This window comes from Euprymna scolopes, chromosome 40, assembly GCF_053919585.1.
Source record: "Euprymna scolopes isolate OS-2025 chromosome 40, ASM5391958v1, whole genome shotgun sequence".
Lineage (NCBI taxonomy): Eukaryota > Metazoa > Mollusca > Cephalopoda > Sepiida > Sepiolidae > Euprymna > Euprymna scolopes.
The window spans coordinates 68346426-68356767 of NC_136521.1; the positions used below are offsets into that span (position 1 = coordinate 68346426).

The window sequence follows — 10342 nt, forward strand, 5'->3', positions numbered from 1 at the left end:
CGACAACATACATCTGAGGAAAGTCGGAAGTTATATTGGTCGAAATGTTCTGCGAATAACACTCAATATGAGGATAGTGGTCGGCATAATAATACACATAATCCTCATCTCAAAAGCTTAGAATCATCATCGATGCTTGTTCATATCTTTAAGGAAAACAAACATTTTGCTTCTTTAACAAAATCAAGACATTAAGGAATAGATTGATAGCAACAAATGGTGTATTTCATCGTTAGTTACAATTGTTTCAAGACTATTCGGACAAATTCAAACATTATGTCGTTTGAAAATTTTCACAAGAACAGTCTGTCGTCAAACGTATAGAATAAAAAACACTTTAACACTGAACAGTATGGAATCCATTTTCCTCATAAGGAAAACATTTTACCTCATCAGTTTTTAAAAAACTTTGAAAGGATGAGATTTAGGTAAAATATTTTCTCGTGTTTTCTCATGTTTTTCCTTATAAGGAAAATGGATTCCATACTGCTCATTGTTAAAGTGTATTTTATTCAATACGTCTGACAAAAGGCTGTTCTTTGTGAAAATTTTCAAACGACATAAGGTTTGAATTTGTCCGAATAGTCTTGAAACAATTATAACTAACGATGGAATACACTATTTGTTGCTGCCAATCCATTCTTTGCTGTCTTGGTTTTTGTTAAAACAATATATGAATGCTCAATTATGAAATATGATAATTTTGTAGCTTACAGTTTAAGTCATCTCATTTTTACTTAAAATTTATTGGTATTTGAACGATTACCGAATTTTAAATTATATAAACCCAGTAACATTCGGAATACTTCATATATATATATATATATATATATATATATATATATATATATATATATATATATATATATATATATATATATATATTACTTTTTTATTTTTGAGCAGTTAGTCCAAGTTGGAAATGGGGCATCTTAACGGATACCAAACATTCACCCGCTATCTCATACATTCCAACCGAGAGATCATTTAAAGATTCTTACCGTTCCATGTAAATGAAATTGTTTAAATTTTTCGTGCACTTGGTTATAAGGTATATGTACTTGTTATTTTTCAGTTGCTCACATAATGCAATGGTAAAGATCTTCCTAAAATTCCAGTTTCTTTTTATGTCGTATTTCGTTATCTTTTCCCCTCTCAGCTCTATTTTACTTAGCATCATTTGGGGGGGAGGGGGTCGGCATTAACTTCTACTAAGGTTGTTTATTTCTCCTTCTTTTCCCATATCTCTGTCAGATTTAATCGCTTCGTTTATAGGTAGATAGCTGTAGAAATTGTATCCTCATAGCGGATGGTGTATGACTTATTCCCAACTGTTCTTTCTGGTAAACATGTTTCCAGGGCTTGCTGCTGCCTTCGATATTCAACTTTTTACCGTTTGTCCAATAAAGATATTTACACATTCCATTGCATCACATAATATAGTAGCTGTTAGGGTTAGGGTTAGGGTTAGGGTTAGCTGTCCCCTACCAGAACCTTACACCTGTTTCTCAGGGGGTGCACAATCTCCATTTTTGTGTAGCAGAACTTGCACTTGTTCGTCATTGCTGAGACCACTCATCTTTTTTCAAATCATAGGTTATCAGTCCTTGATATTGGGAAGCCGTTATAATCCTCTCCTCATAATACAAGGAGCAATCCTCTTTTCAACCAATCTATAGAGCCTTCTTTACCTATATAGTCCTGAGTGAATTCGCCCAGAAAATACTTGGCACACTATTGGTTGGGCCATTCTTCAAAGTTTTTTTTTTTTTTGAAATGAAAGTCATTGGCATATTTTTGGCGACTCTTTTGAGCTATTAATCTTATCACGCGTGAGATTTTCCCAATGGACTATTATTCACATTAGATTTTTATATCTCCGACCAAAAAAGAAAGAATCATTAATAAAAAATGTTGCTTGATAAGAGCCTATTAGATTGAAAGTTTACTTTTTTATATACATCTTTAAAGTAAATTAATAATTTATGCTACGGAAAATGGAAAATATAAATAGTTTTTTTTTTAATTAAACAGCGTAATCGAAATTTACAAATTTTGAAAGCCAAGGATGGCGTATTGCCGCCATATCTGAGCAGGAGCTGCTAAAAACAGCCTATCTTGCATAACAGACTTCGTAGCCTAGTAGGGGGGGGGGCTTTTCTCTTCCCTGCAACCTCTCTCCCACAGAAGGGATGTTGCGAGCCTGTCGTTTTATCGTTATTTCCATGGGAAGTACTCGTCTGAGCTCCAATCTCTGGTCCCCCCTCGCCAATCTTTCACGATAAACACCCGTCTAGCTAAAACCACTGTCAATAATTTTTCCCACTCTTTATCTGTGCCTAAATCAAAACGTAGATTCCATGAACAAAGCTTCTTTCTGAGAAGTGCACGCCTGTTGAACTCTCTTCCGCTTGTCTGTTTCCCACCTGACTACAACTTGGATGCCTTCAAGTCCAACATAAACCCTAACGCCCCCTTAAGACACCTTATCAGATCTCCATTACTAGCGATTACTACGATATTATCCCATTGATTACTGTACACGCAATAACGTCGGGCCTTGATAAGTGGTAACTTGCAAACCTTCTTCCCTTTGAGTTGTCTCCCTTGCATTGTGTTTAAATAAAACAAACAAAAAAACGAAAATATGCGTGGGTAACGATCCTCTGTTTCGTAAAACATTTTTTTTTACCCTAATATTGACAATTAACATAGATATTCCGTGAAATCGAATCATAGGAGAGCCTTGAAAAATATCTTAGTGACACCTGAAGGTCTGACTTTTTCATTATTTACGGACACAATCTGAAAGCCACGGTAGGAATTCTTTCTTTTTTTTTTTTAGTAGAGAAAAGGAAACATGAATGCAACACCCGAGGAAGGTCGTAGGTTACAAAGACCGAAATGCTGGGCCAATAACACCCAAGATGAGAATAATTGTCCGAGTAACAAAAACAATAGTTTGTGTTTTTTTTATGGTTTCTTGTGGCATGTTATTACGAGGGTTATGACAACAGCATATTCTTTTCATTGTTTTGACTCTCGAGTGTGTATCCGTTGATATCTTTTATACCTTCTTCGCAACCGTCCTGGCGATAATAATTGTAATTGTTCCAACTCATGTTTCCTGAGAGCGTTAGGCCGAGGAGTTTAAAGGATGTACTTTCAGATAAAGAGTCTTTGGCCATTGCTATTGGTGGTAGAGAAGGTTTCTTGTAATTATTGAAGGAAACCAGTTTAGTCTTGGCAGCATTGAATGTGACCATCCATTTATGTCCCCATTCGACTACAGATCGGAGGTCATCCTCTAGTGTTTCTGCCATTTCTTTAGATATGTGTTCATTTGTTTTCCTGTCGTGTCTGTTATAGAGTGTGGTGTCGTCAGCATATATACCCATCTCAGAGGCAATTTTGTCGGGGAGGTCATTTATGAATATTAGGAATAACAGAGGTCCTAGGATAGACCCCTGAGATTTTTTATGATAGCATGCACCTGAGAAGGGGTGATTTTCAGATCGTCTAGTGTGGCGTCTGTCCGCAAAGGAAATTCAGTAGGGGGTGGTTGGAAGGGTCCAGTGTGGAGTTGGAGGCAAACCGACTGGCAAGCATGTTAGCCTTCGCAGTTGCAGAGCAAACAACTTCATAATTCTTGGATAGTGGGGGAATGGTTGATTGCCCATTATTTACTAAACTGTTGTAGATTTTCCAGGAGTCGCGGGTTCCTAATTTCTGTGCTTCGATGCGCGTTTTTTTTTTTTTTTTTTTTTTTTTTTTGGTGCTTTCAGTAAATTCTCTCTTTGCTGTTGCTATTTCTTTCTTACAGTTACTTCTGGCTTCTATATACTTTTGCCTGTTTGAACTGGACTTATGTCGGTTAAATCTGCAGTACACATGCTTCCTTTGCGCAATGGCAGCTGCACAAGTAGAAGTAAACCATTGGGGAGAGTGGGGCTTGCTATAAAATTTCCGCGTGGGAACATGTGCTTCAATTGCCGTTTTGAACCATTCAGTGGCCTCATTTGACTGTTCAGCAGGAAGTGAAAAGATATTTTGCCATGGGGCGTCCCTGATGAGATCTCTGATGGCTTCCCAGTCAGCCTTTTTATAATATCTCGTTGTTTTGACCAGTGACTCTTCAGTTTTGGCTCTAAAGTTTAGGGCTATTTCAACTATTACCACTGCATGATCGGCGTTCCCAAGTGGGCTGTGGGCATTAGTTACACAGTGATCGGGAACTGTGGTCAGAAACAGATCTAGAAGTGATGCGTGTTGTTCTTGCTGGTCTGGGAAACGGGTTGGAAACGTAATCATCTGTGATAGGGAATGAGATATAGAGAAGTTATATGTAGTCATACCAACTGCGTCTGTAAGTAGAAAATTCAAGCCAGTTGCTGTGGTGGACATTAAAGTCACCAAATACATGCACTTGTGCGCTAGTGTCGAGGGAAAGTATTGTATCTATGCTGTCAGAGATTTTGTTTATTAGGGTACAGTCCTGGTTCGAGGGAGAGCGGTAGAGAAAATAAAAGTAGCTAAAGTTATGTTGCAGGTTAAGTCTAAAGCACATAAAGGCTTGATCGTCCGATTCTAGTTTAGTTTCTCTAGTCAAGGGGAGGGTGTTCCGAATATATACTCCAAGCCCGTGCATATGTCTGTCAGAGTCTTTACGGCAGAGTGTGAGAATATCCAGGCATGTTGAAGTAGTTTGTTTAACAATAATATTTTCTAGAATTTAAAAAATTTGGTTATTATTATTTTGATATAAATGAATAAGAATGATCTTAAATCGGTGTGTCCACCAAATAAGTTTGTTTTACATGGGATAAATGAACGCCCTGCTAAAAATTTAACAAGGATTTTATTTATATATATATTTTGTTTTCTTTTGTTTTATGATAAAAAAAAAATGAATTATCGGTAACAGTTATTTTATTTATTTATTTAAATGATTAACAAAAATTCTACAGGAATTTACACGTCCGCCAAAATGAGCTCATGTACAAAACGAACACCTAGCTAAAAATTGAACCGATAATTTTCTCACCTGTTTTGTTTTGCAATTTCAAAATTTGATACCAGAGAAAATGATAATCATGCCTTTTAAAAATATAATAAAAGAAATATTAAGGGTATGGTATGCTAAATAAACCTGCTTGTTTTTATATAGAAAAAATGAACGCCCTGCTAAAAATTGAACAATAATTTCATGAAAGTATTTTTATTATTTAATATGAAAACTAGACGACTAAACAATGAAATCATATATCTTAAGGTTCGTTTAATAGAGGGTGTATGTTAAAAGAATCTTTTTAATTTAGATAGAAACAATGAACACTCAGCTAAAAATTTGACAGATGAGTTTTTGTATTATTCGTATTCTTCGAATACCACTGTTCTCATCGTAAGCGTTATTCACACAACGTTTCGGCCGATGTAACTTCTGATCTCCTTCCGTTGTTTCTTGTCGAACTCGTAATTTTTTTTTTCTGTCAAACGGGGTAATCTGCATATAATTTCGAACAAAACGCTTTATTTAATCCAAGGCTGTAGTATGTTCTTGTTCCGTTAGCCATAACCGAGTAGAAGTTTTAAGCAAATTCTTAATAGTGCTCACACACTTTCAATCTCCTAGCAAGAACTGGTGACTGAATGGATAAAGAACTAGGCAGATTCCATGAACAAAGCTTCTTTCTTAGAAGTGCACACCTGTGAAACTCTCTTCTGTTTGCCTGTTTCCCACATGAATATAACTTGGATGTCTTCAAGTCTAACATAAACAAATTCCTGATGAATCGTTCCCTTAAGTAAGACACTTTATCAAATCTCCAATACTAACTATTACTACGATATTATCCCATTGATTACTGTACACGCAATAGCCCTTATCCCCGAGTGATTTCCGGGTCTTGATAAGTGGTGACCTCCATGTAAAAAAAAAAAAATTCAATTGTAAGTTACAATCTTCTGGGAAGCGGGGAGTGAAAGTTCAATCCTCGAATGAAATTGCGAATTAAAACTTCAATCAATTCAAGTTAAAAATCCATTTAATATTACGCATGTAAAATTGAGAAAAACAGGCTTGAAAAGTGTCAACATTATGCGATTGAGCGAAAATCACATGGCATCAGGTCAAATTCGGTCGCCATATTGTTCCGATTTCAAGCCTACTTTTTTTTCAAGTTTGCATGCGTAATACTAAATGTCTCGCAGTTTTATTATTGTCGCACGCTAATTTTTGTTTCTTTACTTCTTTAAATTGTTACTTGCTTATTTTAAGTTTCGTCTTATAAATAGTACAAAATGATATCAACTTATATTGCAGCTAGATCATGTTACATGTGTCCTTGTTTGCGGTGCTACAACCTGGACGCTCACCAAAAGATTGGAAAGAAAGATAGACGACACGTACACCCGTATGCTATGAACAATGTTAAATATACATCTTGGCAAGATCATCTCACGAAGCAGAAACTTTATGGCAAGCTACATGCCATATCTATTACCATCAGGGAACGACGTCTATGATTTACCGGTCACTGCCAGAGGAGCAACCAAGAGCTGGTGAGAAATGTCTTTCTATAGATTTAATGACACAGGCGCATGAGCACAGGAGCACAGAACGACCTAGGTCCACATACATCAACAAATTGCACATGACACCAACTGTGCTTCTGAAGACCTAAGGTAGCTGATGAAAGACAGGAAATTCTGGTCTTGGCAAGGAACTCGACCAGATAGATATAGACATATACAGGGTAGATATGTTGCGAGGTTTGGGGTTACTCAATGAACGCCTTACTAAAAATTTATCTTTAATGTATTCATTTTTTTAATAACTTTTCCTTTTTTTCTTTATTTTTCATTTATTTATTTGTTTTATTTATTTTTTATAATTTTTCTTTTTCTTTATTTTTCATTTATTTATTTGTTTTATTTATTTTTTATAATTTTTCTTTTTCTTTATTTTTCATTTATTTATTTGTTTTATTTATTTTTTTTATAACTTTTTCTTTTTAATTTATTTTTAATGTACTCATTTTTTTAATAACTTTTCCTTTTTTTCTTTATTTTTCATTTATTTATTTGTTTCATTTATTTTATATAACTTTTTCTTTTTCATTTATTTATTTCATAATTTTTTTTTTTTTTTGAAAAAGAATAAAATAAATACTTAAGAATTATAACAGTCATGTTATTGTCTCCCTTTTTCGCTAGTATAACTCTTCCGAACATGAAAATAAATACTTCCGGAGAGTTAATGGGCACTTGTGCCGATTTGTTTCGTAATCTCAAAATTTGAAGTCTAATTCCGAGGGGGGGGGGTTATAACTAAAAATTATAGAGGGGAAACTTGCCAAATTGACATGTTTGCTTTAGATAGGTTAAATGAACACCCTACTAAAAATTGAATAGTTTTTATTTATATTATTTTTACATATGATCTGAAATATCTTTGAAAAATCAATAATAATTAACATCTTTTATATTTATTTTATTTTTTTACTCTTTTGCGCTCTGAACAAAACATATTGCCACTTGAAATGTAAGGGGTTACTATATGTGATCATATCTAGCAGGGGACTGTGGAGAGTAAATCAGCAAAATGTCTGTTCACATTACATTTAAACTTCAGATTAGTCAGAAGCATGTACGTCGATGGGGGGGGTACAAGTACTAGGAGTTAAATGAATAACAAAAATTTCAGGAGGACGATGCCCACCAAATAAACTTGTTTGTTTTAGGTAGAAAAACAATGAACACCCTCCTAAAAATTGAACCAATAATTTCCTGATAGTTTTTCATATGCAACATGAAATTTTGAGGCCTAATTAATGTTTATCCTACATTTTCATAGTGGTGTTGTATATTAAAAGAACCTGGTTATTTAATATATAAAAAAAAAAATGAACACCCTGCTAAAAATTAAACAGATTTCTTTTTCATAATCTTAGTGTATAATCGATTGTTCTAAATTTTTTTGCATGAGGATTGCTTATTCATATTATTTGGATTGTTCGGACTACTGTTCTCATCTCACAGCGTTTCAGTCGATATAACCTCCGACCTTCTTCAACTTTATCTTGTCGAACTCGGGAATCTTTCGGTCGAACGGAACCAAGGTAGCATGCTCTTGTTCCGTTAGCCATAACTAGTTAAAGATTCTCAGTAATTCGCAGTTGTATCTTGAGTTCCCGAGTTCAACAAGATACACTTGAAGAAGGCCGTAGATCACATCAACCGAAATATTGTGCAAATAACATTCAAGATGAGAACAATAGTCCGAATAATCGATACTGCTTTATCCTTTTAGTTAAATGAATAGCAAAAACATTAGTGAGGGTGCGTTCGCAAAATAAACCAGTATATTAACAGAACCTGTTTATTTTACGAATAAAAAACTGAACACCCTGTTAAAAATTGAACAGATATTTTTTTTTTTTTCATAATCTTAGCTGGTATGTAATCGATATTACTTTATCATTTTATCTGTGAAATAAACCTGATTGATTACACGCTAAAATATAAACCCCCGGCTAAAAATTTAACAAGTATATTTTTTCTCGTAATCTTAGTTGATATATAAACCGATATTAATTATTTCATTTTAATGAATAGAAAAAAATATTGAAGGAGAAGTGTCCACAAAATAAACCTGTTTTATTTACGTAGAAAATATGAACTCCCGGCTAAAAATTTAACAAGCTTTTTAAAAATTATTTTTCTTTATATATCGTCTGAATTTCTTTTTTTTTTTTTTTTTTTTTTTTTTTTGATCCTAAATGATTAGTTTTACAAACCTTCACCCCTGATCTGAAATGAAATCTGTTGCCAATATTGCTGGAAATATGATTGGATCATTTTACCGCTCTAGTATATATCTCACTGCCGATGCATTCCTCTATCTCTATAAGAGCCATGTTTCCCCTAAAATGGAGTACTGTTGCCACATCTTGGCAGGAGCTGTTCAACTTCAACGCGACCTATCCTGCCTTGATAGAATTCAAAACCAGCTTCGAAATCTAGTAGGTGATGCCATTTTCTCTTTCTTGCAACCTCTTCCCCACAGAAGAGACGTTGCGAGTCTGTCTCTGCTCTGTCGCTATCTTCATGGCAAGTGCTTGACTAAACTCCAATTTATGCTCACCCTCTTGCCAAACTATCACAAAAAACACTCGACTAGCTACAACCACTATATAACATTTACCCCACTCTCTGTCTGTGCCTAAATCTAAACGCAGATTCCATGAACAAGGCTTCTTTCCCAGAACTACCCACCTGTGGAACACTGTTCCGCTGGCCTGATTCCTGGTTGAATACAACATGGTAGCCTTCAAATCCAATGTAAACAAATTCTTGTTGAGCCGTCCCCATAAATAATCAGATTCTACCCAATTCACACCATTAACAATTGCTAAATTACCAGCTTACATTCTTTAACCCTTATCCTCGAGTGACCTTCTAGCCTTGATAAGTAGTAACTTTCAAATTATAAATAAATAAATAAATGTATGGCAAGAATTTCGGGGTCGAAGGTTACAAAATGTGCCACAGCCGTCGACGGGGATGCAAACACGAAAAATAAAAAGGAATGAAAATAAAAATGTACTAAGTAAAATTTTATGACACGTACCTGTTCGTCTGTTTGCCAGTGTAAGTCCTTAATTGTTGAATATCCTCATTGGTAAACGTTTATGTTTAAAAAAATGAATAAATAGATAAAGCACACACACGCGCACACACAATCCGACGTAAACATCTCATGTTGGTTTACGATTTAGGCCATATTTTCGACCACTTTAAATGGAGTCTTTCCTCTTTCGTTCTCTTGTATCTGAGTTGATTTTGTTTTTTTGGTTTTTTTGTTGTTGTTGTTGTTGTTTTTTTTTTGTTTTTATTTTCATTCATTCGAAATAAACGCTTCGCTTATTTAATGTACACATGTATATATACATACATAGGTAAATACACACACACACATATATATATATATATATATATATATATATATATATATATTTATGTTTATGTATATATTTGAATACATATATTTTTTTTCAATTGTTGTCAAACATTGTACAACGTCGCCGACGCTGTAGTGACTTTGTAAACGGGCGAGAGGCTGACAGACATGACGACGGGAAAGGATGCAGATGAAGTCAGTGTTTTAAAGCGTAATAGTGTCGGTAATTGATGCGCGCAGAGAGGGAGGGGGGACGAGGGAGAAAGAGAGATGCAGAGAGGCTGGGTGATGAAAGAAACGCAGATTTAGTAGCCTTTTATATTTACATCAACGCTAGCGGTAAATTTACACTAGCAAGACTACAATATAATTCGTATTAAT

At 34.7% G+C, this 10342-nt stretch overlaps 1 protein-coding gene across 1 annotated transcript in view; it reads right to left on the reverse strand.

Moving 5' to 3' along the window:
• The window catches only part of LOC145265602 (receptor-type guanylate cyclase Gyc76C-like), a 644892-nt gene extending 635053 nt beyond the window's left edge, over positions 1-9839 (reverse strand). Inside the window, exon 1 of the mRNA XM_080121613.1 lies at positions 9632-9839. The gene's annotated coding sequence lies outside the window, so the exon portion shown is untranslated. The remainder of the gene's footprint in view (positions 1-9631) is intronic.
• Positions 9840-10342: the final 503 nt, after the last annotated feature.